Consider the following 27825-nt stretch of genomic DNA (forward strand, 5'->3'; position numbering starts at 1 on the left):
TATAACTAGCTTGTCACTTCGTTTTCACTCTAACAAGCAACATCCTCTGCACTATATCTGAACTTCACAACTCTGTATTACCTTCTGGTGGAAGAAAAGAGGTTATTATGTTACGAAATTGAAGCGGAACCCTATGTGGTGGTTGCTTATTTTTGAAGCCCAGTGTGTTTTGGTCCATTTGTTTGCTTGTTTTCTGTGTGTTTTTGTGTTTGGGGTTTGTTTTGTTTTGATTTGATTTTCAGATTGTTTTTTATTTTTATTTTTTATTATTTTGACTTGCACTGCATTCCTGGCACCAAACTCCATACTCTGTCCATGTGTTAAAGACATCATGAGATCCTGGAAGAGTGACTTCTTAAATAAATATAGAAATAAGTCTGAATTGAGAATAGAGAGACCATAGGAGAAGAATTGAAACTGGATTGGAAGAGGTTTTGATATAGTCTACCTTCCCTTTAATCTAAGGGGAACATCCCTTTTTTAATGAGAAAAGCAGAATTTTCAATTCAGCTTCACATAAATGGATAATCTGGTATTAAAATGAACTTTGTTTATTAATGAAAACTATTTAGTACCTTCAGATAACATTTACAAACAAATTTGATAGTTTTACTTTTTAAGGGTCCTTTTCTTCCCATTTCTAAGAGCTGCATACATAAGGTATATTAAAATATCGCTCAGGGCTTTTTTAAAGGATTTCTAAAAAAAAAATTCTTTTTTTTTTTTTCCCCTGTGCTTTTCCAAGCAATGGAAATAGCTAATCACCACATTCTTAGCTACAGTATATTGGCAGAGCTTCCCTAACTTTAACGTAACAATGCTGGTTTAAATCAGCTGAATATTTGTCTGTTAACTTTGTAATGTATTTCTTGCAGAGTTCACATGCAAACAGTGTTTCTCTTTTTTCTTTTCTTCTTAGTGTTTTCCTCTCTGGTATGTTGACAATCAAATGCCTAAGGGGATAATCAGAGACATTATATTGTCTAATTTCCAGTACTTACTGCAATAGGGGCAATCCAGATACCATTTTACCTTTTTGTGTGTTTGATTAAATCATACACTAAAACAGAGACTGTTGCTAACTCTTCTTCAAGTTAGAAGAAGGTGGGTATCTGGTAGCCCAAAAAGTCCTGTAACCTTCCAAGATCTGATGGTGAAATTTTGCCCTTTCACAAGGTTTGGCCCTTTAATTTCAGATAATTGGTGGACACAGTAAATCATTATTTTGATAATATTATTATTATTACTATTATAGTACAATTTTCCTTTAAAAATGAATGAATAAATACAGAAAAAGTATTTATAAATTTTACTGTACTTTTCCCAGGAATCTTCAGGACTATGTGTCCTAGAGTTCAATTGTTAGATACATTTTGACAATCTTTCATTTCAAAGTGGCTTTATTTTATCCTGCAAAACTGGACATAAATCATCACATGGGATTTTGGACCTCATAAGCTGAGATCCCTCCAATTTCAAGGAAGGGATATAGTTAGGAATGAGGATGCACAGTTCTCTTGGAATTAATGTTTTTTTTCTCTCTACTTAAATTGGAAAGGAATCTGCTGCTGCAATGGTGTGAGTGGGATTGGCTTTAATTTGACTTGATTTATACATTGCTGTATTGAAAAAAATAAAATAAAAAAGGACACTTGTCGATCTGTTGTCTAGTTCAAAACTGAACCCACCTATAACTGTTTGCCAGGATCCTTTAACAACTATTTGAAAGGAAGATTTTCATTTTTGCATCAGTTCTGACTCTGGCCTGTGGCCCCTTTGACTCCATGCTCTGCACTGGAGGACCCTATTGTCCTTGTATCACCTTTACTTGACCATTTGAAAAAAAAAATCCTCAGTCTGCCTCAGATAATTGTCTTCCTTTCTTTTCCCATGAAAGCTAGTATGGCTCTTCACCAGGTATAAATCACCCAGAAGACTGAAAAGATGGTGAAGTCAGGACAGTTTTGTGTAGTCATATAGTCTGAGGATCTACCTCTGGGTTATTTTAGTGCATCAAAAGAGAACTCAGTCAAACAACAGGCAAGTGGATAGTGACAGATTTTTCTCACTCCTAAGGAGATCTTGTTCCTTGTTCTTGTTCCTGATCTCTTCTCCAGGATCTTTCCATGCACTTGGGAAGTCCCCATATGGTTGCCTGAGAGCATGAGAAGTCCTTGCATGGTTGCCTGCAGTGGGTACCCTACAGGTGATGTTCAAAAGTAAGTCTTTTTTGATTAGTGGCCAGGAGGAACAAGTTACAAGCAGAAGCCTTGTCAGCTATCCAGCCTATGTGCAAAGGCCAGTGTAGCCATATTCATGTGAAGACTGATCTATTGATAGGGCTCCCCTGGATTGTGCATGCAGGCAAATGCTCCTTTTCTTATAAAATCAGCAAATGTGAACAGAAAAATATATTATTTTTATTTCCTGTTATATATATGTATATATGTATATATATATACACATACATAAAGAAGTAGAGAAAGGAAAATATCCCCATTCCTGACTCATATACAAAATATAAAGGTCATTTTGTTTTAAGTTCAATGAAATAGATTCTCTGGATGCCTGTTAATTGGTTTTGGCCTCTCTTCTTGAAAGATTAAAGCTCAATCTGAAGATGTCTAATGACAATGTACTAAGGCTAAAGTAACAGTCAGAATAACTCTTTTAGTGCATGTGCATGTATACTCAATAACTGGGGAAGGCATTTTCATTAAATCAACATGCAGCTCTGCCATTCACGGAGGACTGTAATTCCTCAGCCTGGTGAACCAGGAGATAAAAGGGAGCTATGCATCTCTATGATTAAAATGGTCACAATTTCTTCAAATATCTAAATGACAAGACATAGTTAATCCTTCAACTTTCATAACATTATAACAGTGTATTAAAATGTATTTATTTCCCCAATATGTATTAAAAAGTATTTAATTGCCAAAAGACAGCGGAAAGGTAAAGTACTTTCAGAGTTCAGGAATGCTGGCACAGCTGCTCACATTTCATGTCAGTGACATTAAACAGTGCCAGATAGAGTACTTTTCTTAACTGCTTGTACATTGAGTTTAATGTGGCCTGGTGAAATGTTAAACGCTATTAGCTGGCAAAAAATAAAAAATCAACCTCAGAGCAGTTCCTGCAGGATCAAGTAACCTCCCCACACAGAGGGCTGCATGATACTGGCGAATGTGCTAAAAATACATTGATAAACAGTGATATAGTCACCTTTTTAAAGTTGACAACCAATCAATTCAATTACTGTGTGTTTCTGTTGTGACTGGAATTTGGATCAGATGTATGAGAAAAATGCCTGGGTTCACTTATGCTAAGGACCCATGCAACTTTTGCAACAAGATCTCTTTTTCTGGCATGGGCTCCATCAAGCATTGAAGGGGGGCCAAGCAAGGGTTGAGGTGGGGACAAGTTGTTAACTTTTATCTTTTTCTGTTCTCCAGTGTTACAGATAAAAGTGAATTAGTAAGTACCAATTAGTCCTTAGCTAATAAGAAATTCTTAAAAATCATAATGTAAAGGGTATGCTAAACTACCTTCCTTAAAAGGCCCTCATGATGGTCTAACTTAATGAGCAGTGTCACACTGCTTTTTTAAAAGATACTCAGGAAAGCAGGCCAAGGAGGAACCCACTTCACTGAAATTGCTTCTGTTCTTCAGCTATTTCACAATTTGTCAATGTAATTACTACTCCAAACTGTCCAAAAGAGCTTTAAAGTACAGGAAGAAATTTGAAGATGTGTAACCTGGTAAAAGAATACATATGTAGCTCTCATCTCTTGCAGATCCATTTTAGGAGAAGCTAAAATCCCACATTAAAAGTTTTAATATAAAAATGCAGGGTAGCGTATACATTTTCCACTGACACTCTCTTCTCCTAGAGGATTGAAACTCTGACTAAACCGGACGTCTTGTGACAAAAGTGACATTTCTCTGATTTTTTTTTTTCTTTTCATCAAAAGCATCTCCCAAAGCCAAGGGTGAAGGCTTTTAGCTGAAAGATGAAAATATTTACTCAGCAATGCCACTGTGGAGCTTCCTGCAAGTATCTCATGCTCCCTTTCATCTTCAGGCCAGGTGGCCACAGGACTCTTGTGATGTACCACGAGTTTTTCGTGAGAGTATACCATGCCACTTAATGGGAAATGCAACCTAGGCAGAGGAAAAATGGGATCAAGAAACAGTCACACTACAAAACTATACATGAGTCACTGGGGCACCATTTTTCTGAATTCAAGTATAGAGAAACAAAACCCATCATCTAACTGCCTGTGCTCCTATGAGGTCCTGCCTGTGGAGTGTAATGTATCCACTTCAATGAATTCTCTCTGCTCTAAGGGGCATATTTTATTGGGAACAGCTTGAGATAGATAAGGGACCTTAAGAACAGCCATGATCAAAGAGCAAACATTGGTTGAGACTTATATTCAGTTACATCTGTGTTGACACAGACCTCCAGATTTTGCGGTGTGGTAAGTAAGGCTGATGAATTATCTAAAGCCCTGGTGTACAGCCAAAGTCTACCCGTACCTCTGCAGAAAGATGCTAGTTGTAACAGCAGCACACTTGTCGAGAGCTTACATTACCAAATAGAATGGCAGCAGATCCTGACTGCAAACCAGAATTAACTGTCTTGGACGTAGCGAAGTGGGTGCACCCATAATGTTAATTGTGTAGGAAATGTTAGTTCATTAACAAATTTGCCTTTTTAATGCTTTTGAAGACTCTCTCCTACCTGCTGATCCATTTTGTGTGATTTTATGGGTCTTGTCTTCTTTGGATTCTCTCTGAATTCCATGCCTGTCCTATCTCCTTTGCATTTACAACTGCATTTGCAGAGTTTTGGGGGCACACATCTGCTTTCTAATAGTGCATTGCTGATTTCCAACACACTGTACCAAGCAATCTATTATCCCAAAGTATGAAAACTATTAGAAAACTTTACAGATCTATTTTATGCCATAAACATTGCATAATTAAAAGCCTAATCCATTGCCCTTTGAAGGTAATGAAGGGGAACTGTCATTGATTTCAGTGGGCTTTAAATCTAAACCTAAGTCAACATCATGAATTTTTCATATTTGTGAATATGCCAGATTGTGTCATTTGCCTATAGACTACCTATTAACATATTTGCTCTCTGGAGATGCTTTAGAATAATCAGAGACATTGCAGGTATACAAACCCTTATTTCTTTAACTCCTCATGGGAAAAGCTTTCATATTTTTCTATGCTCCCATTGAGAAAACTTAAAACATTATTTTCTTGTTGTTTTTGTTTCTTTGGTAGAGTTAAAATTGTTCTTTCTCTCTTGTCATTTCATTTTCACTTTAAATTATAATATATCATACTTACATATTTCTTAAATCAAATGCCCCATGAGGCTTTATATGACATATATAATTACATTAATAATCATACTATTAGTAATGCCAGTATGTAATATCAATAGAAGACTCATTTACTGAACTGTTTTTTGAAGAGAGGAGAAATCCTAACCATTTTTGTGAGTAGCTTATTGTGGGAAGTGTGGACTACTGCCAACCCTAATTACTCAAATATCCAGAATCAGACCCTAAAACAATCAGGAGCCATTTAAAAATTAATAAGAGAGTTCTAAAATAGTATGATAGAACTACATATCTAGATGAGATTTTAAAAGGAAAATAAGCAATAGAAAGATTTGTGATAAAGTTGATGGTGCTGGTGACATTTCTTATGCATATGTATGTCTGTGGAACAAAATGCACGTCATTACTAGCTTCCTTGAATGCCTGGAATTTGTCCAGCTCCGTTCCCTCAGTTTTAGGGAGTTCAGTTTTTCAGGGAATTTTTTTAGGAAGCTGTTGGAAATGAATACTGCTGATGATTTTGCTAGCGGTATTTTTTTAATATCTGGCTGTTTATAGTACTACCTGGGCATTCAGTCAGCAACCAAATGCTGAGATCCAGATGATTTTTTGAGATATATTGAAATAGGTGCTCTTTCATGTTATGCACCATGCATTTGAATAAGTTGGATGTGAAAATTTGCAGTGTAAAGAAAATAAGCATTGTGTGATTAAAAGCTATCTTAACTGGACTGGTCAAGTGCATTCCCCACTTCTTCCTACCAGTAAAATTAAAGGCAGTTCTTCAAAATCTTTATTGGAGAAGGAGCCAGAAGTCCAACTCTTAAGATGGGGTGAAGATTTATAGCAGAGAAGGTTTTGAAATAGTGGATCTATCTTAGCTCTGTGGGCTTACATAGCTTTTAAGGATTTATCCTTAAACAAGACAAGTCCAGTGGTTGTTGGGCTAACCAAGGGCTACCAGAAAATCTGCATGCCACAGACTTCTTGTTTGATGCTGGGCAAGTCCCATTCCCTTCTTTTAAGCTGTCCATATGTACTATGGTACGTTCCAATCAGAAGGACAAACTAAAGATTGTGAGCTGACCTTGTAGTGGAGGCCATCTCTGTTTAGACAGATGGAATGCATTGTCTGTCTTGCAGAGCCATTGTGTTGATTTTAGAATGCATGTGTTGCAGCATAGCAGAGAAGTTAAATTGTTTTGCAAAGTGAGGACATTCTATTTTTCCCGTAAAACCAGTATGAACAACCGCAGTTTCCCAATCTCCCATTACTGAAGCAGAGTGAAGCCTCCCCAAAGGGCTTGTGAAAGACCTCCACAGATCATTTTGGTATAAACAGATAGTATCTTTGTACCTAGTGATTGCTTACATATAAAACTCAGATCACAAACTTTTAGAGTTTGGCCTTTCTGGCAGCAGCTGCAAAAAAAGTTCAGGAAGTTAATCTAATTTTCTGACTGGAATAGTGACTTTAAGGTTAGGGAGATTAGCTGCAACGTATATTCCCAGTAAGGACTACTGGCAGCATTAGGGGAAATGGAAAAAAAGATGTTTTTATGTCTAAGGTGGAAAAGAAAAGAAAAGAAAAGAAAAGAAAAGAAAGAAAGAAAGAAAGAAAGAAAGAAAGAAAGAAAGAAAGAGAGAGAGAGAAAGAAAGAGAAAGAAAGAAAGAAAGAAAGAAAGAAAGAAAGAAAGAAAGAAAGAAAGAGAAAGAAAGAAAGAAAGAAAGAAAGAAAGAAAGAAAAAGAAAGAAAGAAAGAGAAAGAAAGAAAGAAAGAAAGAAAGAAAGAAAGAAAGAAAGAGAAAAGAAATAAAAGAAAGAAAGAAAAGAAAGAAAAGAAAGAAAGAAAGAAAGAAAGGAAGGAGAGGAAGAAAGAAAGAGAAGGAAGGAAGGAGAGGAAGGAAGGAAGGAGAGGAAGGAGAGGGGAGGGGAGGGGAGGGGAGGGGAGGGGAGGGGAGGAGAGGAGAGGAGAGGAGAGGCGAGGCGAGGCGAGGCGAGGCGAGAAAAAATCTGTCATATATGTCGCTGTGGTTGATCCTTCGAGTAGCTTAATCTATAAGAATGAAAATATAGAATTAATACCATGATCACAGAATGATCACAGCCATGGAAAGGCTGACAGCACCAGCAGTAACCTGGGCTAGCCAAAGGATTGATTTCAGTAGCAATACTGGAAGGCCTCAGGCATTGCATGATTTAGTCACTGCTGTGTGCATAGTGTTTAGTAAGCAGAAAGTTGAAATCACATGGGGAAGGACAGACATGTGGGTGGAGCATTAAGCAGAGCTACCTCTGCCACCAGGGCACAGAGGAACCCAGGAAGAACTGGCTGGTAACAAAAGCTATCCAGATCTTGGAAAATACACTCAAATGAGCTAGGCAATCCCATGTGATCTGTGCCCTGATCTGGAGTTGTGTGCTCTGATCACTTGCTTCAGCTTCCCTAGAGGAGTGGACAACAGACTTTGCCTTTTGAAAATCAGAAGGTAATACTGTGTTCTTTTCTACGTTCCTCACCCTGCAAAATTTCAAACTAAGGGCCTGATCCAGTGCCAAGTGGAGCACATGGAATTACTTCCTTTGTCTTTGATACATTCTGGCTCAGCATTTAATTAATAGTCTTTTATAAATAGTTTTTGGTTTTGAACTTTTCACTTCACCTTTTCCAGATATAAAGATGGGACCCACACTTATCTCATTAATTTCAGATGGTTTGTTTCTGCTTTCAAGGTGTGCACGTGGAACCCACTGAACTTCCCGGACACAGATGAATGTGGAATTTGGCCTATGCTTAAAAGTAGATTGAATCAGTAACAACAAAATGTTTTGAAAGTGAATTTCAGTCTGATTATATTTGTAATGCTCATATGCATTCCAGGAAATACTGAAATATTTGAACTCAAGAAGTAGAGATACCAGCGAAAAGTGGATTGAAAGCTTGCATGCTCAAATATAGAAGAAATCTGAAACAGTCCAAGCCTGGCTAAGGCCGTCATTTGTGCCTTGCTCATTAGTTACTGAAGTCATCTCCACCCATTAAAAAAACAGGATTCCTTTTGATTTTAGCTAATATCCAATTTTGCAATCTGCTCTCAAAGTAAAAAATGAAGAGAAATAAAATGACCTACACGACCATGTCAAGCCATGCAGTTTAAATAATCTAGTTTAGTTTCCATGCAAGTCGGTGTGAAATGCATCAGTTTCCAAAGGAAGAAAAATCAGGAACTTGGGCTGCTTTTCAAACATTAATGTCAGTAACTCACCTTTTGACCTGCCACACCAAAAACTTATTTTTTCCCATTTAAAGATGGGAAGAAATTGAAAGTATGTGAAAGATCATTTGGGCTCAAGAGATACTTATTTAGATATTATAGTTAGATTTATTAGAAAAAATCTCCTTTTGCATTTCCTGATTATGCTGCTGATGCACATGGGTGTCTGGTGCAGAGGAGCAGCTGAGACATGGGTATCCCAGCAGTGGCTCAACTCCTTTAAGACCAACCCCAAATGAGAGCATTAAGGCAGAGGTGAGAGGGTATCAGGGCTGCCCCTGAGATGCAGCAGTGTCCTGCCTTCTTGTGCAAGGAAGGCTGAGAGTGGCATTGTTGGGGGCACGGACCCCTGTGCCCCTCAGCATGGTGAGCTGGGGGGCAGTTGGGCCCACAGAGCTCACGCCTGGTGAAGGAAAAAGGAAGGTTTGCAGGGAGGACTCAGGGTGTGAAGGGTTGGGGAGTGATGATTTGAGGGACCAGTTAAAGGAGGGAGGCCTTGTGGGATAATAGGGAACCCCAAAGGTGTTTTGGTCCTTATTTCTGTTTCTTTGAAAGCGAAGGGGTCCTGAAATTCAGTCTGATGCAGCTGAGATGCCTTGTAAAGCTATATAGGGATGGGGGAAGGCTGAGGGGGGAGGCTAAGCTGTGCAGCAGGGCAGCTCCTGCTGGCTGCTAGCCACATGATTTGAACCACTCTATCATGCCAAATCTGTGAGCAGCTAGCATTAACTGCTCTTGGATTTATTTTACTCCTGAGCTTGACAGATAGCCTGCAGAAAGAGCAAGCCAGCAAAACTGCTGGAGATTTAGTAGGGCAGCAGGTCTGTGGCTGTACTTATGCCTTGTCCTTCCAAGCTGAGGAATATAAGCGTGAAAATACCAGGATGCAGTGATGTGTCTCACCTGAAACAAATGAGCAGAAATTTATGGCAGGTGGTTTGCTCCCTGAGGCAGGACACTGAAGGGTATCCTCTGAGCTCACTGCTGAAGTGCTCCATTGAGGGTTGCTGGTGGTTGCTCTTTCCCCTCCTTCTCTCTGTTTTATCCAGTTAGCTTATAATCTCTTTGGGCAAGGACCTCCTGTTCTTGTGTGTTTGACTAGCATAATGAGGTACTGATTTTGCTTGGATGTTACAATTATATGAATAACTAGTGTTTTGTTCATCAGCTATAAATTCTGAGAAAGCTGGTTCTTTCTTGTTGTGTTTTTGAACTTTGTCACCAAGCAAGTATCTGACTTCTTCTATTACTATGAATTTGGGCTATGCTCAAAAGACTTTTTTTTTTTTAATCTTTTGCTTTTGTTCCTCTTTCAGATTCTTAACCCTTAAGACTGCCTTGCACTTATCCCTTAGATTTCAGGCTATTTATTTTTTTTTTTCCTGAATGCTTTCTGTTGTTGTCAAAAGAAGAAATGTGATAATTTGGAAGGTTCGTAGAAAGCATGTTTTGTGATTATTGTTCTTGCGATCTCTCCAATGTAAACTGCTTTAGAAAAGCTCTGTTCCAGCTACTTTAATTCAATTTTGCAGAATAATGGATTTTCAATTGGCTAAAGACAAGGACTTTTCTTTTAATGGGTACTCAGGAAGGAATACAGTTTAACTGTTCAGTTTCTGTCTTGGAGTTCAGCTCTGCCTGGTGGGGCCTAGGGAAATCCTGTGTGGTTAACTAATCTTCCTTTGCCACCATTTTATTGTTGATAAGGGGCAAATATGCTCCTTCCAGTGCATTGAGTGTAGAACAGTGCTACTGGGGCAGTTTGAGGGTGTTCTATCTCAGCAGCTAGTTCCTCTTCCATAAGAAAGTCAAAAATAACTCTAGAGAAAAGCATGTGCCTGCTGCAGCGAGGGAACGCTTCTGCCCCCAGGTCTGAAAGGGAGATTCTTGCAGAGTCTCTGTACACAGTCACATTGCAAAACTTCCTTAGTGCTGAACTGTAGCCTGAAAGGTCCAGTGGTACCTAGGAACATGATCTCAGCAGGAGAGAGGAAACCAAGCAGCTTGGCTTTCAGTAGGTGGGATTACACCAGTTCACACCAGCTGGGAATGCAGCCTGATTTCGTATTTTTGCTCACTTTGGAGTCCTTTTGCTGGGTGTTTACAAGGTTGCTGATGCTTGCAATGGCAATGCTACGTTCCCACAGCTGACTTTCTTTTGCTGATCCTGGAGAATTGCTGAACAATCTCTGGGGTGTATGCCAACTTGATAGGAAAGAATTACCCTGAATCTCTCCTGTTTTGTTTGCTTTGTTGCTGTGTCCCCCTGGCAGCAATTGTTCCAGGAATTAGCTTTTCTGAAATAACAGGACATTTGTTTTCTCTAATCCTTTAACTCTTGCTCAATCAAAGCAGAGATATTGCAGAACTTAGTCAAGTGTATCTCTTCAAGCTGATCACTCCAGTGAGTGGTTTTCTGCTTTCCAATGTGTTGGGTACACATCACAGCAGCACTGACCATTAGGTAGGAACTTCCTGTCTTCCAGTACAGCTTCCTAGCAATCTTTGAAGAACATAAATTTAACCTCCTTATGGGAAGTAGCCAGGGACATCTTTGTTAAAACCACTTTTAGTCCTAAATGCAGCGTAACCATGAACTCTGGTCTCCCCCACAATCCTGCGTGCTCTGCTGCCACAGTTAGAAAAATACCTGTACTTGTGAGCAGGACAACACTGGTATAATGGTAATACTTTGGTGAAGCTATCACTTCTCTCATATTAGTGTACATTTCTGCTTCAAAAACAGATCCCTGGTAACTAGTGAAAACATGGGAGACCATTGTTCTCGGAGAATATATCCAAAGAGATGCAGCCGTATAACCTAATGGAGTTTAACCATGACTCTTCAGAGTTCAGTGTGAGGTGCCAGAAGTTTTGTTTGAAAAAGCAACAGAATTTTGTCTGGTTGGTTGCAAGGGAGCTAACGGCAATTTAATGAAGTGATCAAACTTTGAAAACCTTTCTGAAAGTTCAGTTTCTTGTTATTCTTTCTGATGCATCTGTTAGCCTTCAGAAAACGATGTGTTTAGAAGAGCGAGATAGGTGCTGTACCTTAAACGCATTCTTTATCTGCTTAAGATTTAGAATGGATTTTGGCAAGAGTTATGGAGACAGAAAAAAATTCTCTGTGTTAAAATAAATAGGGGGGCTGCAAAGAAAGATCAGGAAAGAGTTGATTTTATTTTTTTAATAAAAAGACTAATGCATGTGGAGCAGTTTCTTTATGAAGAAGAAAAGCGACAAGTGCTTGAAGAAAATAAAACTATGTATGGATTCTGATGATGCAAAGAAATACTTTAAAGCAAAGTTTAATTCCTTATGGAGAAAGCAAGAGTGTTGTTGTTTTTTAACCCACTCCCAAACATAGTATTTTTCTTCTTTTTCACCTTGTTTTTCTTTAGAAAATTGCTATTGATTCATGGATTATGTGATTTGATACTTTTTTTTCTCATAGTCAAATAATATCATAAAATGGTTTAGTGCACATAATTAATCTTGTTCTTCAAGATTGGTAGTAAATTCCTTCTGACCTGAAAGTTCTGGACTGCAGGTTGACATTTAAGCTGTTAATTGTATTACAATATATTAATAATTAACGCTCAGTTTTTACTCACACAAGTGGATTCAATATGTCTGCTAATTTAATTCAATATTTTTTACAATATGTTATGTATCAGCTATTTCTTTTATATAGCATAAGCATCAGTAAAAAACTCTGGTCAAAGTTCTGTTCCTGTTGCACAGATAACTGTAACTCAGAACTGTTGGTTTGGGACTAGAATATGTGTCACGCTAAAGTGTATTTAACTACTATGTATATTTCTTTCACTGAAGTATGCAGAGTATCTACTTGGTTTGTGATTTTTTTCTTCTGACATTAGTGTCCTTGGTGCGATGTTGTTGAGAGCAAAGGTCTGTCTTGTAGGACAAGTCACTTATGCACTATGATGCTCTGGGCTACCGAATATCAGTAAGGTATGGGGTATACTTCAAACAGTAGAGACCTGACTTACCAGGGCTATAGAGATAATGACAGCTTTTGGTCCGCATGCAGAAATGTGGTACTTTTACAAATAAAGAGCCATTAAGCGAAAACTTAGAGTGCCTAAAGCTGATGGATTCCATGGAGAGTAGGTTAGGTTCTTGCTGTGAATACATACAAATCTGAATGACTGAACTCATATATGAATGCTGTTTTTCTTCCGTTTTAATTAAGTAGCACTTAAGAAACGTTGGTATTTGACATTTACATCCTGGTTTGTAACAGCAGATGCTGTTAGCTTCAGGAGCCTCAGAAGTTGTGAGTTGCCATCCTGAAGCTTATAGCATGATTTTATTTATATATAAATATTTAAATACACACATATACACCTATTTTTTTTAAGTTTCTTAGATGTTTATTTTAGATTCTCTAAATATCAGCTTTACCTTAATTGGCCATCCAGAATTATCAGCCACTCTTGGAAATGCAGCCCCGTTGCTTACTGTCCGCGTGCACCATAAACCTCCCTGTAGAGAGGCCCCATGGTGGCTGGTTCTGTCTCCGTTTATGCCAGGTATGTAAGCACAAGCCTCATGGTAAGCGTGTTTAAGAGATTTTCTTGATTACAATGGGAGTGCTCCTTCAGCTTATAGCTGTACAGATGTTTACATACCTGGCTCAGTTTGGGCCTATATAAAGATCTGTCTCTGTTTCTCTGCAAAGCCTTTTCTGCCCGCTGCTTTGAGATTTCCCATGCTTCATATTCTCCCATAATCAGAGGAAGGCAGTCCAGGTCCTTACTAGGAGAAATCCTAGAGCCTGAGATACGAAGACGGCAGCTTACTTGGGGTTTAAAGACCTGCTAAAACAATAGGGCATACCTCAGCAAATATGTGCATGCTGATATTGAGGCTTGTGTTACTGGAGTGCTTTTTGCCAGGGTGAAGTCTTTCAGTTTTTTACAGGCTTGTTCTCCTTTGGGTTTGTTCTTTGTCCCTCCTCTCCTCACCATCCCAGAAAATAGCCTTGTGCCATTCCTTAAAGTCAGCAACTATTACCCTACATACTATTAAAAACCAACCAAACAACAACAACAACAAAAACAGAAATGAATGTTGTCTCCATACATCACTTCAGTTCACAGAGATGGATGGATAATGGTATTACAAGTCTAAACACATTTTACATGCATGCGTGTGAGTACGAGTGCACATAAGTATGCAAAGATACCATTTCAAATAATTTCCAGAAGGTAAAATAACAGGAAGTCCATGGAAAGGAATAACTTCCTGATTGTTCCAGGAGGTGAATACGTTTACATTAGTGAAAAATAAGCCTGGCCCTCAGTTATTCATTCCTTCACTCACTCTGTTTGCTTGAAGATTACATTGTTGCTTTGTAGGGGGGAAAAAAAAAAATAAAAACTACCAAGAGTCTTTTCCAGACTCAAAAGATTTATGCTCTGCTTTGCTGATGTTTTGTGCTAGGACTTATGTCAGTCCTGCTCTTAAACAGAGAGTGGTGTAATGATCCTTTAATATATTTTAAAGTGATTTTTTTTTTCTAGCTCATTTTTTTTCTTTTTGTGAGAAATACGTATGTAATAGTTGTGTAATAGTTGTTCAGTTCTCTTTTTTTAAAGATATTGTTGTTTATGCACTGTAATAGAACATACAGTCAGTTTACTCTTCTATCAAGTAGATTCTGTCTGCAGTAGAACTTTATGGAACTAAGCTTAGTTTTAATGACTGTGACATTACCCATGCCTACAGGGAAGGCCCAAAGCAGTTGAATGTACACCTACTTTCACTGAATGACTCTTTGGTACTTACCAGAGTGCTGAAAAGCTGGAGCTTGTACTTAGTTACTTTATGTCCCAGAATTAATGGCATGTGGAAGTAGCACGCACATCTGTATTTCTAGAGTGCCCATTGAAACATGTTGAGAATATTCTGGAAAAGCAGGTCATCATGGCCTTCAAACAGCAGTGTGACAGAAAGGAGGTCCTGGGGGAACTGCCGGGTCAGAGCCAACCACAGTGGGTATCCAGGCCTCCCAGAGTGCTGTGGTTACTGTTAAAATGTTTATGGCTTTACCTTTTGCTTAATTAATGTTCATGTGGTGTTTGTGGCATTCTTCAAACCCACTACTGAGGCTCAGTAGCACTGAGTTTGCTTAAAGGGTTTGTATTGCTGAGGCTGTGTCAGCCATCCTAATGGACAGTTTTCCCCTTCTCCTGTATGTAGTAACTACTTTATGCTGAGTGTTTAGCTGTGTGTCATCTCATGTTACTATATTTGGGTTGCTACATTGGGTTCATGGTTGAAGGAATACATGCTGATATTCCTTAAAAGAAAGGAAAATGTATAATTCTTCTCTCCTATGTTCCTTCCAAGTACTAGTTGCTGAGCACAGGGCTTGTCTGTGCAGGTGCTAGAGCTGTTCTCCTCTTCTTCCTGTAGTGTAGACCTGCTGCTGCTCCCTGAGGCAGGTCACTGGCCACGTAGCAGCAAGAGGAGCTCGGAGGAGCCTGGTAGGAGACACTGGACCAAGTGTGATGGGCTCTCTTCTCCTATGTGACCCGAGTCAATGCCTCCCTTCTCAGGTGGCCTTCAATGACAGATCCAGCCCTGGGAACTGACCACATGAAGTTCTGGCTTATGCACTGTGAAGGCTGATCCGTGAAATACTCAGATACAGGGGGATGATTAAGGGCTCTAGGCTTTGGATTTAGTTAAGATGTATGGCCTAAGGCTTGTATTAAGATACTAGAGCAATTCTTATGACTGGAAATGAGCATCCAGATTTTAAGGGTAGGAGATACTTAGCTGTGGAGGAGCTAAGTGGAAAGTGTTACAAATGCTTCTAGTGAACAAATGGGAGCTTTGAATAATGTTAATGCTTGGAATAAGCTTGGGGCTGCATGTGGATAGAGTTGATGGAGAGCTGTTAAGTCAGTAAGAACACTGCATCTGTGAACCTGCAGTGGCAGCTTTAGTCTCTCAAGGGATGACATCAAGCCTGCTGGCAGACAGCTATAGCAGGATATGACAGGTCTGAGTTCATTTAAAAAAAAAAAATTGCAGTCATGCTACAGGTATCCTTTGTGACTGTAAGAAGTCTTTTTTGATCATTCTATGACTTGGGTCTGTATTACTAGAAGCAAGAATAATAGTATCCCCTGTATCTTTTGTTTATATTGTGAGCTCTTCAGGATGGAACGCACTTACTATACCACCACACAGTGCATAACACAAGAGTGTTAAACAACTAATATAAATAAGAGATATTCTTATTCCAGCTCAAGGGATAACAAAACCTTTAGAAAACTAACTTGTTTAAATGAAGCTAAACAGATTGGATTTGGTATGATAACTATTGGTGTGGCAACTATCCGTCACTACTGCTGCTCAAGCTCAATCTCTTTATCTGTGTGGAAAAGCATGAAAATGAATGGTTATTCAGAGCATTGTACAAAGCCTTAGACTGCTCTTTCGGTACACTTCTTGTAAACCATCAGCCATACCCACTACCAGTCTGTTCGGCCTTTTCACCCTTTGTGTCTGCTGTGGAACAAACCACACTGGAGAACTGAGCCCAGTTGCAGTAAATCTGACATCCCAGGAATCCTTGGCACCTCCCTTCCCTTCCTGTCTTTGGCTTGCTCCCTGTTAACATTTCTTTCTATTGAGAAAAGGAAAAACAATATTATTTTATGAACTGTTATCAGACATGTACACTTAATTTAAAGGCATGGTCCATTTTTACTGAGCCTGTATTTATCATCTAAGCTCATTTAGTTACTTTATCAGAATGTCCTTTAAAAACAAAAGATGTCATCATAACAAACCACAAGTTAGAAACTCTCTATACAAAACTTGATCATCTCAAAGGAGAGGTGTTGCCAAGCTGTTGGCCATAATTTCAAGTAGCCATAATACGATGTACCTAATATCTGGGACCTGCATTCAGTCTGCTCATCTCAGTGGAGATGCCCATAAGCTGAGTGGTGGATGCTGTGGCTGAAAACATCTTTAATTTTCTGGGAAGTTTGGCTCCCATTAATTCTGGTTAACCAACGAAATCTCTTAGTGCTGAAAAAAAAATCCATGCCACGAGGCCATGATTTATCCCTTTATCTTTTCTAGAGGAGAGTGTGATTTGATAGAGTGAGAAATTTGGAAAGAATTTTGGTGGTCCAGAATTAAATACGGTAGAACAAAGCTCAGGAATTAGATTAACTAGGTATCTGAAACCTCTTCAGCAAACGTGTTAAAATACTTAAGGAATATTTTTCTCTAACAAAATTTTCATGAAACTTGGTTGAGTAGCAGTAGCAATTGTTGATTTAGAATTAGGGATAGATTTATATTTATTCCCTGCCCCCCCCCCCCCCCCCCCCCCCCCCATGATGAGAAGCAAGAACTGAAGAAACCATGAAATCTCATGGAGGCCTTTTACTTTTGTGATCTAATCAAGGAAGGATGAGGCATGCACTCAGACACATGATAAGACAGAGCCCTTAAATCAATGGCTAATCTTTCGTTTTTACTGACCCTAAGGAAATATAAAAGCAAATATCTATTTCTCCCAGATGGAAATTTACACTTCAAGCCATAGGAGTAGGCATGCTGCAAGTTTCTTTTCCATAAGGTTTCAGTTTCTGGAATAGAGACTGGAAGAGAATCTCAGACTTTGTTTGTTTAAGAGGAAGGATGAATGAAGAGAGAGATGCCTGTGTATGAATTTGAAATTTTTATGTCTCAGAACTTTAATCTGTTGTCATGATTTTGTGGAAATGGTTCATGCTGGAATGTTGAGTTTCCCAGTTTTTGTGAATATTTATTCAAAGGTTCTTTGCCAGAGAACTGAGTGTTCAGTTCTGAAGGTGTCTTTGAAACATCCATTCCTTAAGCATTTCTAGAATGTTTCAACTCTCACTGTAGATAACTGCCAAGTATCTACATCGAGTTAGAGAGCATCTTCAAAGAAACTTTAGTTGTGCTGGAAAAATATAGAGACACATTCATATCAATTCACTAATGTTTCCCTGAATTTACCAGAGGCTAAACCCCCCCCCCCCCCCCCCCCCCCCCCCCCCCCAAACAACACCCTATACAAAAGGGAGAATCTGCAACTTTGAGTGTGTTAAGCTTACTGTTTCTGAAAGGTGTTCTTATAGTGAAGATCATCTCTAGCTCAGAAGTCTGGGCTCTATTTTCATAGAAGTCTGTCATTTTTATTTTTTTTAACTGTAAATAGTGAAGCCCGCCACTTTTTTTGAGTAACAGAATACGTATTCTCAAAGCCCATAAGCAAATTGTTATTACTTTGACCTAAAATGGATTTTTATTCACTTCAAACCTGTTATCATTAAATTTAATTGTAAGCATTGCATTTGGAAAAGTGTATGTCTGAAGAGTTGTATGTAATCACTAAGAGCATATAAATTATGCCAAGCACAGTAGCATTTTAGTGTTCGTTTAGTGCTTGTAACATGGCAAGGAGAGCAGCTACCCTCGTTGTCCCATGCATCCGTAACAGTTCTGCTTGCTGTGGTGTGTGTTAAGAGAGCCACCAGTGTGTTATTTTCATTGATAGCTTGCTCTTGCTGCTGTTCTATTAATCATTGCTCTCTTAGGAGCTGTGTTTGCCTGTATTAGTGGGGCTAGGGCAACCTTGCGGTGCTGTGGAAATGCAGAGTTCCTGCTAATGTAGTGCTGTGCTTAATGTCCTGCTTGAATGGGTGAGTGAATCTCAGACTTAAAGATGATCTCTGGTTATCATATATTGCTGGTGACTTGGTGATGCAGGAGCAGCAGGCTCTTTGAATTTCTTGTGTAATGGTTTCATGTGTTCTAAGAAGAAAAATGAGACTTATGTGTTTACACAATTTGATGAAACGTGGGTAAAACATTAAAGGGATGTTGTAATTGAAAGTTAAAGTTACACTTTAAAGAAGTCCAACCGTGCTAAAGTAAGAAGGACACAGCCAAGACCCAAATGATATTTTTGGTTCTGCCTTGATTTTATATATTAATCTTTTATGCACTTAAAATATTTTTCAAGACCTGTTCTGCAGACCACTCACTGTGCTTTTGGAGCTGCAAATTTGAGAATACCAGCAAGTTAGTGGAAATCTATTTTTGAGCCATTAAAATGTGGGAAAGCTTTCTAAATATTTAGGAGGAAAAGGTGTTACATTCTGAGGAAGAGACCTGTATATATGAGTGAGGAAGGTGGGGTGCTTGTAGAAGAAATCAGTGGGAAGACAAGGAAGGATTTTTAGCCTGCAAGCACATTGCAGCTCATATTGGTGGTCTCATATTTTTTGTTTAAGGCTAATGTGAGGATTACTTCCTTCAGGAAAGGGAAGGTGTTTCAGAAGGACTTCTATCTCCTTCTCCTAAAACTGTGCCTGGAGAAACAGCAAGGATAATGGGGGATGTGCTGCCTCTGTGTCCATCTATGGAAAACCCAGGGTATATATGTTGCAGAAATTGCACTGTATAAACTGCTCCTGGGATGGGTGTCCAAGCAAAATGTGTGAGCTGAAACAGAGAAGAGAAAAAATGGGCTGTGGACTAGAGTAACTGTATCAAGTATTACTGATAACTACTATGTTGCCACACTTCACTATCACTTCTTGTCATGTTATCCCCTGTCTACCATTAGCTGTCTGCCTCATCTGTCTCCTCAGAACCATAGGCTGCAAAATCACAGGGTGGCAACTGTCCTGATGTTACCTTGTTACCTAGTGCATACTGTAGTTAGCTTCTTGCAAAGAGTCCTTGGTTGCCACCATAGGGAAAACAACAGTAAGAAACCACATCTAGAGAGTCCTTTTAATGCATTCATATTCTTGACACATGTTCTGAAAAGGTTAGTGATTGAGGATGCTTGAAGAAATACTTATTCATGCTAAATGCTCATCAGATGCTTAAGAGCCGTAGTGTGTGGGTGGCTGCACTTATTTTGGCACTGATAGATTGCCGGATCAGGCTCTGGCTTCAGGGCAGCATCTGGGGTGGGGGAAAATAAAATTACAAGCATGATGAAATGTTGCAGGGCCTCAAGCGTCGGTGTGCAGGGGGCAGAGAGGGGCGTGATCATCGGTAGCTCTCAGGTTTGTTCTGCTGCCGTAGCACATGGCACCTGCATCGGCGTGTTGCACGCTGCTGCTGTTCTGCTTGTTCTGCAAAGCTATCACAGCCAGTTAGGGAGACACAAACAGCATGCTGCCTACTGCTGTGCAATTTTTATTTTATTTGACCTTTTTTGTTATTTTTGTTTTCAAAACAGCCTCCAGTCCCCCCCTGAAGAGGGCAGTAGTAGCAGGAGAAAGCAGTAAATCAAGCTGGTTCCTGTCTAAATCTGTGGATGTGGATGAATCAGGCCTGATACCTGGAGACAATTTGGCATTGCTCTCATTTCAAAACAAAAGCAGATGCCTGGATGCAGAGATGTGGCTAGTTATGGCTGGGGAAGGGATGTGTGGGAGAAAAGATCAACCTTGGTGGAACCTATCACTTCCTGGTCTCTTGGTCAGTGCTGGCCATAAAAACGAGACCTGTTGCACATGTGAGTGAGAGAGTGCCTCTCTGACCTGTTAGGAAACTGCACTGCGAGGGACTGGAAAGACCCTCTTAACTTCGTGCTCAACTTTCCATGCTACTTGCACATCTAGGGCTAAAGCTCCAAGATTAACTCTGTCCACCCTATTCTAGGTAGTGGCATGGTGACTATTGGAGAGCAACAAAGCTGCAGAGAAGCAAAATATATCAGGCGTGACACTGGTACCATTGTCCAAAATACTGGGAAACTTTATTTAAAATATTGCAGATTTTTTTAATAACTATGTTAAAGTAGAATTCAAGATAGAAAAGATGTATGGAAAGTTTAGCAAGGTTATTAAAAGACTGGAAAGCCTATCTTATGGGAAGGGACAACAAGAGATTGGCTTGTTTAGTTTAGCAAAGCACAGTTGGGAGAGGATTTGACAGCACACTATAAATACATCCAGGGCTAACTGCCAGAGAGGGGAAAAAGCTATTTAAGCCCAAGAGCAATATTTGCATAAGAACAAATGGGCATAAACTCGGCCCTGAATAGGTTTAAACTGGAAAATGGGTGGTTTCTACCCTTCAGTATAGTGAAGTCCTGAAACTGCCATCCAGCAGGAGCAACAGGGGCAAGAAATAGTTTTTGTGGTCCATGAGAGGGACTGTGCTGTGTGGTGCCTGTATCCACAGAGACTCAGGCATCACAGCTGTGTAGTTTCCTTCTGGTCCTATATCCCTAACCAGGTGCATTGGTATGGGGTTAAGGACATATTCTGCAGCTGGTGGTGGTCTTCTGTCCTGAAAAAATACCTTCTGCTGAAAATGAAAGTGCTGGTGTTAAACTATGGCTATGTTAATAATGTCCTTTAATGGTCTGGGGGAATTTCCAGCATTGCTTGTGCCTGTGTAAGTGACTCTCTGTTCATGGCAAAGCCCCATATCTCTGCGGCTTTTGTAACAATAAGGTTCCTTTTGTAAGAAAGGGATGCAAAACTGGACTTTTAATCATGTAACCTGAAAGGGGAAAAGTAGCTCCTCTGATTGGAAATCAGAAGTATCTCAAAAATGACAGTACTGAGATAAGGGACTTCTCATAACTTTAAATGGTTTCCTGCTGCTGCTAAAAATTCATACAACCTTTAAATATGATGCTCATGATTACACATTTCCTTCTATGCTGCAGCTAGAATAGCAGTGTGATGCATGTTTGACAGGTAAAGGAGATGAAGCATTGAGGGTTTGGGGACCTGAAGCCTGGCACAATGATGCCAGGACACTGGTCTTCTGTTTTTCAACCTGGTAGTCTGCCTATTGTGCCATTCGTCTTCCTAAATGACATCACCTGTGAAACTTAACTGTGTTTCTGTTCCCACCTGCTATTTCCTGTTACTAATTCCTTTGTGTATCTTTGACCTTTTGAGCTGAAACTTTCCAGACTTGCTCCTTTATTTATCAGTGATATTTTAGGAGCTTGTCTCTTTCCTAACAACTACGTACATGCGAACTTGTTTTGGGCCTCTTCATTGCAAAATGAGCTGAGGAGAAAAAGCTGAAGGAGGCACAGAAATAGCCTCCAGGAAAGCAGATTGACACATAGTACTTGGGTAGCTTTGATTTGAGTCAGCTGTAACTCACTGAAATATGTATTCTCTGTGCTCAAAGGTACTTTCTGTACTGAGCGTTAAACTGGCAAAATGCATAGCTAAACACAACCTTTTATAAAAAATAAATAAATAAAATGATGGTGGTACCTGTGTAGCAGTGCGTCAGTTATAGTCATTCTCCCTGCTTTTTGATTGCTTTTTGAGAAATATTCTCCTAGCATAAGATAGGAAATGTGTCCTGCCTTTCCATTGTTTGTGAGGTGCTACTGTTTTCTGAACAGAAAAGCAACCTCAGTGATGGACTATAGTGAGAAAAAGGTAGTGTGTGTGTCACTTCTACTTATACTCTGAAAACACTGCTTTGACAGAATTAAAAAAATCTCATACTGCCCTCCATCAGTAGCTTCCCTTCTCACTCTGTCCACCACAGCCTGTTAAGGAAAAGGGGAGCTGGAGCCAAATATCATGCTCTTGACTACTCCTTAGGAGGCTGAGATGAAGGCTTTTTTACGTATAGGAATTTTTCCAAGAACTGAGTTTTGGAAGGTTTTAAGGCTTTTCACGTATTGGGCTGAATCCAACTCATGTTTTAATTGAAAAGAAAGAGAATTTAAAAAGTCTTTCAACTTTTTTTTTTCCATGTAAAATTTTTACTTGGGACAAGCAGAATTACTTTAACATTTCTGAAAAATAGTTTCTGAAACTTTCTTTAAAAGAGGACTGTTTAAAAATAAAAAGAACATGAACTTTTGAAATAACCAAAACATTTAAAATTCAAAACAAAATCCTCCAAGCAAACTGAAGTTATACTTGGGGATGGGGGATGTTAAACTAATTTGGAAGTTAATATCAACTTTTTTTTTCCAATTCTAATAGGTAAAGAAGTCTTTAATTTATCCATTTACTACTATTTGATGACTGCAGTTTCTCTCATTTAGAGAAAGACATTGTCCTTGGACTTCAGGTAATTTAACAATATATCCATCCATGCATTTCCATTACAGCTGTCTCCATGTTATCTTAGCAGTATCACACTAAGCCATGTTTTAACTGCACTGTATTTTGGGGGTGGAGGCTGTTTATGATTTTAAGAGAAAAATAATTTGGTTTATATATTCTTTCTTTCCAGGAAAAAAAAGCTACAGAACCTTTAAATTCTTTCTGATGTTTAAAGACTCAGAAAGCTGTATGTTGGAAGAACACAGATATAACTAATACCCTTTTTCGTAATCATATTTGGTGCCTATGTCTGTTTTAAAGCACATAAATGCCTACAGAAATCTGCTTGCAAGTGTTTTTTTTTTCCTCCTATATAAGAAAAGAAAATGAAATGAGATAATTTGCAGATTAGCAGATGGCAAATACTTAGCAGCCTATGTGGAATAATTTTTTTGGTATTAGTCCAGTTCCAGGCGGATGGCTGTCCTCATCCCAAAGCCTGCCATAACAATTTGCTAAGAAAGCTGAATCATTTGCCTTCTACTTTGGGAAGTTGTTCCTGCAGTCATGAATAAGGTAAACTTTGGAGGGGTTAGTCTGGGGATGCCCACACTTTCATTACCTGTGTTTTCCTTTTCTGTAAAATAAACAGAAGCCTGCAGTCTCCAGGGTTGTCATTGTAGCACCACTCACAAGCCTTGAAATTAATCTTAAATAAAAATAAAAAGCTACTACGTAGGCACAACAAAATTTACTATAAATGGGTCATAATTACATGATAGACCTAACTGGCTCCAAAAGAGTTGCTCCAGGCTATTGTGTAAGCAATACTCCTTTGAGAAATGTATAAATACATGTAATTCAGTACATAATACACATGTTAAAAAACTACCTAATTACATATTTTCCCAGGAGAATGAAAAGGCTCCAAAAGAGCTACTCCAGCCTCTCCAGTACACAATGTGTGTTTTATAACCTTTCATGAATCTCTTCCATTCTTTTTACTTTAGGAGGGAAAAAAACAGTAAGGAAATTAAATACAAAACACCTACTGTACATTTAATTTAGAGGACAAAATGCAATGTTGAAATAACATTAAGGGTGTGACGCAAACTAAGGAAAGCCAGGAAATTGAGTGTAAAGGCTGTTACTCCATCCTTAACTCACGTCATTTGTGTAATGTTGCAGGCCAATGTTCTGCAGCAGCAGATTTTAAATTTCATCATTTAAAATAGGGTTGTGGCCTATTTACACGCATACAGGTACTTGCATGGACCATACTGCTGAAATGCCTGAGTACTTCTCATGTATTTATACCCAGGAATATATACATATATTTTCAGGAATATGTGTTGGTTTTTTTTAATAAATCATCCTGTCTCTTTTGTATGGCTTTTTTATTTACCTGTTCTTATTTTAAGAACAGGTTCCTGTGTGTAATGCTGTTAAGAAAAACGAAGTCAGCTTATCCTTCAGATCTGACAGCAGCCACTGCACAGCTCTAGGGCTTTTTGAATGTACCAGGCAGGGTGACATCTGCTCCGAAGACTGGCTTTGGTTCTGGAGGGATCCCTGCAGCCCAGGATCACAAGCCCCTTTGCAGCCTTCTTGATGCAGGGGATGGGAGTTCCTGAGGGGAGGGTTCCTCAAGCCACCGCTGCAGAGCCCTGGGGAACGGGGAGCATCCACTGCAGGGGTGCGGACACTGAGCTGGGTGCTGCCTGGTTGCAGGGGGTGGACCGGCAGCCCCAGCGTGTTCAGAGCAACCTGTGTCACCAGTGTTTTCTTTTGTTTCCATTAGATCGAAACATAGTTTGTGCCCTCTCTCTTGGACCAAGCAAAACATTGCATACACTTTTGATTTATTACAAGGGCATGATGCACACAAGTATCTTTCTTTGTATTACGTATTTATTTCACAATAGAGCCCAGTAGAAAATGCTATTTACTTTGTCTGTGATGGGTTTTGTGAGTGCTGTTTGTAAAACAAGTAAAGAAAACAAAAAAAAAATACTGTAGTTTTGCTGTTTATCCCAAGTGCTGCTGATAGGTTTGCAGCAGACAAATCAGCTTACCATTCTTATTAAAATGTTCAGTATGTTCTCCTTTATTAACAAGATGCCTTCTCTTCTTCCCTAGAATGAAACCAAGGCCTTTGAAAACAACTTTTTTTTTTTTCTTTTTTTCCTGGGAGCAAGACAGAAGTCTCCTGCTCTTGAAGCTCCAAAGACAGGCATTCATCTGGGATGCCGGAGACTCAGTGAATTTTTTGAGTAGCAAAGTACAGAGGTTCCCACAGGAGAAATTCAGAGAATCTCACTTGAGAATAGGCAGGTGGTAGGAATAACTACCTGGTGTATGAAGCCTGTCATTAAGTCTCTGGTCGAAACGAGCACACACAGCTTAGGCCAGGTCCCACTTGTCCTCATGAGGATGTGCTCTAGCAGAGGAGCTGTGTGGGGATCCAGAGTGTGAGCTTCTGGTGAAAACCAGGAGGATTTCTGCCGAATTCAAAGCTGCTGCTCACCTGCATGTTCTTGCAGGGGGGACAATCCAGTAAATCGGTACTGCTTAATGAAAATCTTTTTTACCCACATACCTTCAGTCATCTCTACCCTTTTCTCAGATTTACTGCTGCTGATTGTTTTACTGTGGTAGTGTTATACATTAAAGTTACAGAAAACAGTATCTTCCATGTTGCTGGTTTATAAGAAAAACTTTTAAGGGTGTCTCAGCTATTTTTATTTTTACTAGCAGGTCAGACTATGGGACTGCCTTTTGTTCACATCATCCTGCTTGTTTGAATGTCAAGACATGGCGATCAGCAAAAGGGAATTTTAACTTTGAGGGGTCAAAAAATCGTATGGGCTCTGGAGGGAAACTTCTGTGTAGAAAGGCAATGCAGAAGGTGAGATAAAAAAAAACAGTTTTAAAAAAATCTATGGAGTGTATGCTTTTCCACTAGTGTGGCAGTCTCCATCTGAAAGTTGATTTAACAGTATTTTCCAGGTGAGTGGTGCTGCTCATTAGCGCTATTTAGGGTTGGAGGTGCCTTTTGTATCTAAACAGACACAGAACATTAACTACTATGGTATGCACTTAATAGCAGTGCAGATGGCAGAGGAAGAAGGATAAATGATGTCTCTTCCCCCCACTCTCCCTGATGGATACCCAGTATTTTCATACTAGATGCATTTGTTTGACTTGGCGCACTGCAGGCTTTCAGGTTAGAGGAGATTCCCAGCTCAGGTCTCACTCCTAGAGTGAAGTTTCCAATTTTTCCTTTGAAAAGGAGTTGGCCTCAGGTACACATAGCTTTAAGTGCTAGAAGGGTCTGGATTCCAGATACTTGCTCTGATGCATTTATCACTTGAACTAGCAAGGGAATGTTAAAGTCTGTAACTGCCTATACCGAACATGCAGTGTGATTTTAAGGCTTGGGCTTTGCCTGGCTGCAATTTTACTAATAAATGCATGTGCAAGTGAAGAGTAGATACCATGTTGAAAGCAAGTAATTTATAATTATAGGATTTTACCTTCATTTCCATAGCAACAGCCTAGGATGCAGCAAACAAAGTTATGAATTGAACTCTGTTTTCAGCTCTACCTATAGAGCCTCAGAATATCCCTGGATTCACTGGCACCAGCATCCTTATTCAAGTGATGGAGAGGCTACCTCAACTCTTCATTTGGCAGAAGGAGCACTGTGAGAATAAAGAAACTAGATTCCAGACCTGAAGTTTTACTAAGGAGGATAGAAAATCAAATTTTCAGGGATATAAGCACATCAGTATGTTGCTGCTGAGTGAGTTAGGGTCTAAATTTATAGCATACCAGTTAATCCTTGCTTACTGCTGGTGTGCCTACTTTTACTGCACAGAGAATGTTGAACATATGATTATTCAATATAAGGTGCAGACAACATTAAAGGTTTCTGTGGGACAGATTAAATTAATAAATGGGCAGACAGGAATAATAACTATGTCACACTATGTAAAATTATTCTGCATTTTAGGGTTAAATCAAAAACCTCTGAACCCCCTGACTCCTAAGACAGAAGGCAGGAGTGCATGTTCAGTCAGGAACGTATCTGTTGAACACCAGTATGCTATTTTTATGCTGACTGTTCAGGAAAAAAAGCCATACTTGGAAAAGTCATATTTTGCTTGTAGGGCTGGTAATCAAATCTTGTGGGACTGCCTTCTGAGATAAATGCTCAAGTTTCACTGAGTTTGAGAAGAGGAAGGAAGGTTTAGTGGTTGGTGCACCATCCTCAGGCAGGGGTGATGGAGGTCCAGGTAGCTGAATGTCCCCTAGTTCCCTAAGTAAAGAGCACAGGTGTTAAATTCATCTGTGGCGTTCAGCCCATGAGAGAGACATGAGTACTACTGGAGTACTACATGCTGAAAAATGCACATAAAGCTTTCCTTGGACACAGGGTCTAACCAAAGTAAAGAGGCCAAGACCAAGAACATGAAGAAGAGGAGCATCTCCTTGTGTGCTTATTGAGGTCAAGTAACAACAGGCAGGCTGCCAGTGCCGATGGTGGTGGTTGTTTTAGGGCAGTAAATGAGATCGATTGCTTCAGATATTGCTATAGACCATGGAACAGCACTGGTAGCCTCTGCTCCCCCTTTTGTCAAATGCTTGCTCTCTTAGAGAGTAAAAACAGATTCATCCCTTATGGGACTTAAGTGGCTTAAAGAGAGCAATATGGAAGGTGAATTTAGCCAAGTCACTTGTATAAATAATCAAAGCCACAAAATTGTTGCAAAACATGATTGGGAACCACCAGGTTTCTTTGATGTCTCCACATGTTATGGGCACAAGGGAATATGTTTATTTTACAAAAATAAGCCGTTCTCTGCATTTTTAAGTTTTTATTTTCCATCTTGCTGTCAAACTTTCTTCCCAGTTCTTCAACATTTCTCCTGCTGGCCCATTTTCATTTTGCAGTTTAGTTAACAGGGCTAGAAGCTAGAGAAAATGGTACCCAAGCTCACTCATTTTTACCATGCTGAAGAGTAGCTTTGAAAGCACAGGATCCTTGAAACTGCACAATCTGTTAGGGGTCTGTCTGGATTGAGCCACCTCTAAAA

At 39.4% G+C, this 27825-nt stretch overlaps 1 long non-coding RNA gene across 3 annotated transcripts; it reads left to right on the forward strand.

Annotated features, from left to right (window-relative positions):
* The first annotated feature begins 9072 nt into the window (after positions 1 to 9072).
* LOC310894612 lies at positions 9073 to 27159 on the forward strand. 3 transcript variants are annotated; one of them, XR_014580044.1, is made up of 4 exons: positions 9073 to 9750; positions 22664 to 22751; positions 23189 to 23302; positions 24866 to 27159. It is a non-coding gene; the product is annotated as an uncharacterized lncRNA (long non-coding RNA). The 3 variants fall into 3 exon arrangements; XR_014580045.1 differs by lacking the exon at positions 24866 to 27159 and adding an exon at positions 24148 to 24614; XR_014580046.1 differs by lacking the exon at positions 24866 to 27159 and adding an exon at positions 24153 to 24614.
* Positions 27160 to 27825: the final 666 nt, after the last annotated feature.

This window comes from Anser anser, assembly GCF_964211835.1.
Source record: "Anser anser genome assembly, chromosome: 2".
NCBI lineage: Eukaryota > Metazoa > Chordata > Aves > Anseriformes > Anatidae > Anser > Anser anser.